The sequence below is a fragment of the Clupea harengus genome, chromosome 4 (genome assembly GCF_900700415.2).
Source record: "Clupea harengus chromosome 4, Ch_v2.0.2, whole genome shotgun sequence".
In the NCBI taxonomy this organism is placed as follows: domain Eukaryota; kingdom Metazoa; phylum Chordata; class Actinopteri; order Clupeiformes; family Clupeidae; genus Clupea; species Clupea harengus.
The window spans coordinates 13,989,783-13,997,282 of record NC_045155.1 but is presented as its reverse complement, the minus strand read 5'-3'; the positions used below and the strand labels follow the sequence as shown (position 1 = coordinate 13,997,282).

Sequence of the window (7,500 nt, the reverse complement as noted above, 5' to 3'; positions counted from 1 at the left end):
TGCATTAAGTTACGGCCCTCACGTCAGCTCCAATTATGGCGTCGGGCCTGTGAAGCACACAGCCTCGCTCTGTACCCCCCGCGCGCTCGCACCTCCTCCGTCGCCCGGGCGCTCCCTCCCTCCCTCCCTCCCTGCTCCTGGACTGGGAGCCAGCCGCGGGATCCGGTTCTGTTTTTGTTTTGGTTGCACTTTCACTCGTTTTTTTTTTTCTTCCCCTCTTTCTCTCACCGTGTTATTTTGCGACTTGGCTTTTTTCGCTCCACGTGTGAAAGGCCGACTTTGAGAAGGAGAGGCTGCAAGTGCAGGGGGACTCTAATGAACGTTTTGTCCCCGCCGTGTCCAACACCTGAAGCATAGATTCACAGATTGCCCTGCTGCAGTGTGTGTGTGAGTGTGTGTGTGTGTGTGTGTGTGTGTGTGAGAGAGAGAAAATGCGTGTGTGAATGAGTGTGTGTGTGTGTGTGTGTGTGTGTGTGTGTGTTTCTGTGAACGTATGTATGTATGCATTCATGTACTTTTTTAGATTTGGTTTGGAGCTGGTATATGTGTCTTCATATTTGTGCTTGTGTTTATGAACACATGTGCTTTGTAAAACTGATTTTACCCTTCTCACACACACACACCCACATCAGCACTGCACTGTACACCACACACCCACTTCCTCAAGCTGATCTACAGTGGGAGATCTCTGCAGGCCTCCCGCCTCCTCCTATGGTATCATCTCCATAATAGTCCATCACCACCCGACACAGCACCGGCTCTCAACCAAATTCCCTTAAATACCTACAAATTGTTTTCGAATGGACTCTGAATTTGTGTGCGCAAGTGTTGGTTTGTGGGGGTGTGTCTGTGCACATGTGTCTGTGTGTGTTGGTCTGTGAGACTGAGGAGTTCACGCTCAGCTTCTGTGATAAACCCCTCTGAAGCGCTTTTATTAAGTTAGCACAGAATGGGGGGCTTTGAAAGCCAAGTGCTTTCAGATCCTCCGTGCTTCTGGCTTTTTTTTTTTCGCCACCTGTGAGAGAGTGTGAACGTGTGAACAGGAGAGAGGGAGCGAGGGAGCGAGTGAGAGAGGAGAGAGACAGAAGAGAGACGCTGGGTGGCGGCGTTTATTTTCTCTACCCCGTGTTTGGTTTCACAGCTTCATCACTCGACGTGTGGAAGGATCCTTTTCCCTGCTCTCTGTAGGTGTCACCGGCTGGCCATAACTCAGAGCCTAACACAGTCACCCTCTCTCTCTCTCTCTCTCTCTCTCTCTCTCTCTCTCTCTCTCTCTCTCACTCACTCACTCACTCACTCACTCACTCACTCACTCTCTCTCTCTCTCTCTCTCTCTCTCTCTCTCTCTCATTCGCTCTCTGCTTCTCTCTCTCTCTCTCTCTCTCTATCTCTCTCTCATTCACTCTCTCTCTCTCACTCTCTCATTCGCTCTCTGCTTCTCTCCCTCTCTCATTCACTTTCTCTGTCTCTCTGTCTCTCTCTCTCTCACTCATTCACCCTCTCTCTCTGTCCATCTCTCTTTCCCGTTCCCTCTCTTTTCCTCTTCCTCTCTCTTTCTGAAAGACACACACACACTATCGTCTTTTATTCATTTTCACATATACACTCTTTCTTTTCCCCAGCTTGATTCCAGCTTCATTCATGTTCTCCTCTGGTATATCCATAGGATGACTCTCTCTGCTTATTATTAGCAGACTTAGAATGTGACCGTTGTTAAAAAAACATGGCGTATTTAAGAATAATTTCACGTTATTATTAAGGTCCGTTGGATGGGTATTTCCGTTGGATGGGGTTTAAATGTTTGAATTGGGATAGCTTGCACTAACAATAAATCTACAAGATGTTTGGATGGGATTCTTTTTTTTGCCCAATGACCATTTCCATGGAATTTCCCAATGATCCAAAGATCTTTTTGAAAAGTCTGAGCGTCTCTCTCTCTGATTCTCTGATGTCCTGTCATGATCTGCTGTAACTGCACTTCCTCCGACTACACTACTGGAGCCACATGTTCTTCTCTGCAGGAGTGATGATAAAAAGCCAGATTTGAAGGCCCAAGCTCTCTCTTGCCCACATGCTAACCCACTAATTCCTTTTCAGCTCTCCTCTTCCTTTCAGCACTCTCTTTCTCCAGGACACCCACATAGGCCTTTTCTAAATGCATGCATGTCTCTCTGTCTCTCTCTCTCTCTCTCTCTCTCTCTCTCTTTCTGTCTCCCTCTTTCAATCTCTCTCTCTCTCAATATGATCAAACGCATAACCATTTGATGGTATAAAGCCCTTTTTTATCGTTCCTTCATTGTCATTCAAGAATCGGCCTTTTTTGTCTGTTTGGAATTCCCTGCAGTCTTATAGATGCAGTTTGACTGAAGGTCCCTGACTGCTTTGATGAGCTTGCACGCTCAGGCGATTGAAAAGGGTTGCTAAACACGTCTCATAGTTTTTGCTGGCTGCCCCGTGGCATAATCAAGTCGCAGCATGAGCACATGGCAGTGTGCTTTGTAAGTCGGCGCGGATTTCGTTTTCCATGACATGATACCGATGACTCTGGAACAAAGGGACCACTTGAAAGCTACACGGCGTGATACCGTATCCCGCCGCCCGGCCAATAGAGGTGAGTTATTTCGCAACCGGAGCGGCCAAATATGAGCGCAGAGTCACGTTTTTCTCCCCCGCCCCCCACTCCACACCCTCAGGGTCTGATAACTCTGGAATGGTGCTAGAATGTGCGTGTTGGATGGCTTGAGTATCAGAAATCAAGAGCCCAAACCAAACTGCCCCCCCCCCCCCCCCTCTCCTTCACCCCCACCCCCACCCTGCCAACCTCCCTGCCTCTCCTCCCCCCCTCTCCTCTCCTAGCAGCAGGGTGGTGCACGGGAGACAGCGGAGCGCATCAGGGAGCTGGAGCAGCAGCTGAAGGATAGCATGAACACCTCCACCCACAGGGAGGCGCTGTGGGCACAGGAGGAGCAGGCGCGCACAGCAGCGCAGAGACAGGTACACATACATACACATACACTCACATGTCTACTTACATTACTCAACCATGTACACTCATAATCACATCCACACACAGAAAACGCACTCACATAACCTTAAATGTATTCAAAGTCAGTATACACCCACTTTATACACCCACAAATTGAGTACATGCATCCAAACAAGCATGTTTATGCACATATATACATAAACTGAAACATGTTCAAATACACGGACAAACACACACACAAACACACACACACACACACACACACACACACACACACACACATACACATAAATCAAACACAGCTCCTGTCTCTGTGTGAGCTCCTGCTTCTGCTATCCACTCCTGCCTTCTTGCCTTTGGCGACCTCTGACCTCTGCCGCCCTCACTTCCTGGTTCACCTGCAGAACGTCTCTTTGGCTGGCCCTGCTTGGCTCTGTGCACAGCCTGTTTGACAGGCTATGGAGCTGAACAGCCCCAGGTGGTCTGGTGGTCTGGTGGGGGGGGACAAAAGGGCGAGAGTGTTCATTCTCATTAGACTTTCTCTTTCTTTCTTTCTTTCTTTCTTTCTTTCTATCCCTTTCTTCCTCACTGACTGCATGCCTTTTCTTTCAGGGCCTCCCCACTCTCACCTCAGCTCTTTGTCTCTTCTTCCTCACTGCAGGTGAAACAGCATGAAGGAGATTGGTGTGGATATTCTGCTCGGGTCATTCTGTCTGTTTTCATTATTGATTTAGAAATCAAGAAGTAATGAAACTAATCAAAATGGTCGTGTTTCTTCTGAAGATTTGTTGTGTTTGTGTTTGTTGTGTTGTGCACAGGGATGTCTGTGTGTGCGTGTGTGTTTGTGTGTGTGTGTGTGCGTGTGCGTGTGCGTGTGCGTGTGCTTGTGTGTATGTGTATGTGTGTGTGTGAATGAGTGTGTGTCTGTGTCTGTGTGGTATTGCTGCACATTATTTAGGTTGTGTGTGTGTGTGTGTGTGTGTGTGTGTGTTTGGTGGGGCACACCGCATATTTAGGTGTGGTATTGTTGCTCGTTATTGAGAGATTTAGACAGATCTTTATCTATTTGTGTGTTAAATGTTGCATCACCACGTTCAGCCACATCCTGGCATTATGTTCTGAGGTAAAAGTGGTGCCTGTGATGTCACCGGCAGCATAGCTATCTGGTTTATGTGCCATGATCTGGATATTCTGCAGAACAGGTTCAGACTCCCCAACCGTAAAAGGAGTTTCTTTTTTGGGCCTCTTACAAAGAATTTGCCGTCTTCAGTTTCCTCCCATAAAAAGAAGGTTGGTGATGAACTTGAATGACCTGAGAGCCAAGCAGACACACACACAAACACTCTCTCTCACACACACACACACACACACACACCCATGCCATACTTACAGAATGCTGGTCCAAGGCCCATGGGACCACACACACACACACTTCCCATGGTCGAAGTACCTTCACACCAGTTTCCCCAGTGGGAAGAGTTTGGAATAATTGGCTTTTTACAGATTTATTTACTCTTATTGGTACTTAAACACAGAGGATGTGATGGTGAAGCCATGAGGACATTTTATGATGGGTGCTTAAGGGTTCAGCTTAGACTAATGCTTATGCTATTTGGCAGACTGAGGTTTAGAGTTAAGACATGCATTATTTTCGGAATTAATGTAGATTAATGCAAAATTAATGTAGATTCCACATTATGAATGTATTGATCTTTTGCAGGTCATTGGCTTCACCAATCACATTTTTACTTGTTCAGCCTGGAAATGATTAAAGGCGCAGTCTGTAGTTCTAATCACACACTTGTTTTGTGAAATTCCGTGAATAGCTCCTCATGGTCGTCTAGTTGTCTTTTCAGTGTGTTTGTGTTTGTATGGTCTGAACAAACAGTCCGAACAGTCTGTAAATGGGAAACAAACAAAGTGACCCGGACCGAGCCATAAACAATCCCAGCCTTCAGGAGTACAGAAGGGATGGGTGTATGTTGATTGGCTGTTGAGCACAAATATGAATTTAATAGCACACGACAGTCAGTCAGGGGAACCATGGACAAGAGGCACATTTACAAAACGTTTAAAATGGCTACTGATCCAGTATGGCTGTATGGAAACGTTTGTTCTTCTGTTCATCTCTCGCTCTCACACACATATTTTTCTCTAAGGCTAAGGTTAAGAGTCAGATATTTAGCAGTTGTTTTTGTCCCACTTATCTACACTTGATTCCTACAAAAGTACACCGTCACATTCTTCATATTCCAATTTAGACAAGCACACACAGTAAGAACTGGGTTGGAAGAAAGTATGATTGCACAAGGAAATGTGTGTGTGTGTGTGTGTGCGTGTATGTGTGTGTGTGTGTGTGTGTGTGTGTGTGTGTGTGTGTGTGTGTGTGTGTGTGTGTGTGTGTGTGTGTGTGTGTGTCTATGTCTGTGTTAGAGTGTGAGAGAGAGAAAGGAAGAGGGAAATGAAGCGAGGGAGTGATATCTAATCTTCCAGCTGTGATGTCTTTTGTGTAAAAAAAAAAAAAAGTAACGAGAAAAAAGTAGGGAAAGAAAGAGGGAGAAAGAAAGAGAGAGAGTGCTGTGTTTCGCTATGGTGGCCAAGCACAACTCAAAAAAATGTTTTCCTTATCGGTCTGACTGCTTGACCAGGCCCATGGAAGTGCTTTTGGAAAAATGGCTGTTGAAAGAATGTGCTCTTAATTATTTATGTTAGATACTGTAAATCAATACCTGACCTTATTTATTGTTTAACAATATTTAAACTAATGTCATGGACCTTATAATTGTAGTTCAATAAATGGACGTTTCAAATGCAAACAGGGATTTTGTAAGTGCTTATGCAGACCTGACTCAAAGCAGCTGAGTCTAGGTGGGAAAAGAGAGGAGAGCTTGTAAGTGTGTGGTTGTGTGTGTGTGTGTGTGTGTGTGTGTGTGTGTGTGTGTGTGTGTGTGTGTCTACACATATGCATGTGTGTGGATTCATTGCATATTTTTCTATTACTAAAACATATTTCCGCACTAGCTCCAAGGAGCCTCTGCATTGTGTGTGTGTGTGTGTGTGTGTGTGTGTGTGTTATAGCATGTACGACACGAGCCGTGAGAACCACGCTCTCCTCTCCTCCATCACGTCTCCTGCCCCATAGGCCTAATGAAGTAAGACATGATCTGTTTCCGAGCTAATGATGTCGTAAAGAAGGTCACTTGAAATAACTGTGGAGGCCACAGGCCATCACCTGACCCGCCGACAACCGCCGCCTACAGCTTTTTCACTAGTTTTTTCCTCCTTTTATGTTTTTTTTTCTTCTTTCTTTCCACCATCCTCTATCCTCATCGCTCCCCCCTTCACTCCACCTCTAATTCTAGCTCTGTACTCCTCCTCTCCTCCTCCTCCCTGTCTAAGTAATCAGTCTCATGATGTATAATACTGCAAAATACCCTCATTAAACAGACTTGCTGATATGTGGCGTGGGTACGAGAAAAGAAAGAAAGAATGAAAGAAAGGAGGAGGAGGGTGGAGGAGGAGGAGGAGGAGGAGGAGGAAAAAAATAAATCTCAGGTCGCGAGCCCTGGGTGCCCCCACCCGACTCGGGGCCGCGGCGTTTGAACCAGGCCTCTGAACCAGGAAACGGCAACACGAACGGACAGGGCAGATTTGCCAGGCCGCCGAGCTGGGCCCAATCAGCTTACGTGGCCAGGGCCCAGGGATTAGCGCTCTTTCCCAAAGCGCGGCTCTTGAAGTTGCGCTGCGTTAGCACGCACAGGCTAAGGCGCTAATCTGATTAGCCCTGGTCAGTTTACTAAAATGCATTGTATTCATTATTAATGATGTTCCTGTGAGGCGAGTGGTGTGGGGACTGGCCTGTGTGTTTGGGTGCTGGTGTATGTGTGTGGCCATAAATTTGCATGTGTGTGTATGTGTGTGTGTACTCCCAGGCTGACCTCATGTGATCTTGTGGCAGAGTGAGGAGTGCAGTGCTGGGGTTTGGGTTTGTTTGCACTGGCTGTGTCAGAGGTCACTGTGATACAGAGGGAGGTATGGCTGCCATACTGTATGATCTGATTACAGCTTAGCCTGCTGGCCACGCCCTCCCCTCCTCGCCTAGCTGCTCAATGAATATAACCACTCACTTTCTTATGCTAGCACTAGGTGTGGATGTGTGTACATGTTTTAGTATAAGGATATGTGTGTGTGTGTGTGTATCTGTGTGTGAGAGGGAGAGAAAGAGAGAGACTGTGTGCTTATCATATTTTGGCATAACTATGCTCTTACACACTGTTAGCGTCATAGGCTGTTTGGTTTTGTTGTCTGGGGAAACCTGAGGTAACGACAGCAAAGAATGGATGCAAATTGAAACGGCAGACACAATGAAATATTTCATATTGGGTCAGGGACAGCTCATTACATTTCTTTGTAAAAGCAGACAAGTGGGGCAGTTCATTCAGTTGGATTTTAGAATGTGAGCAAGAGCTATTCTCCTTCCCAAAGACACTTTTCAAGTCCCACTGCTTTACCAT

The 7,500-nt window shown here is 46.3% G+C and overlaps 1 protein-coding gene across 7 annotated transcripts in view; it reads left to right on the top strand.

The window, feature by feature from the left end:
* The window catches only part of LOC105898929 (ERC protein 2), a 222,030-nt gene that overhangs the window by 128,618 nt on the left and 85,912 nt on the right, over positions 1 to 7,500 (top strand). The gene's annotated exons all lie outside the window — the stretch shown is intronic.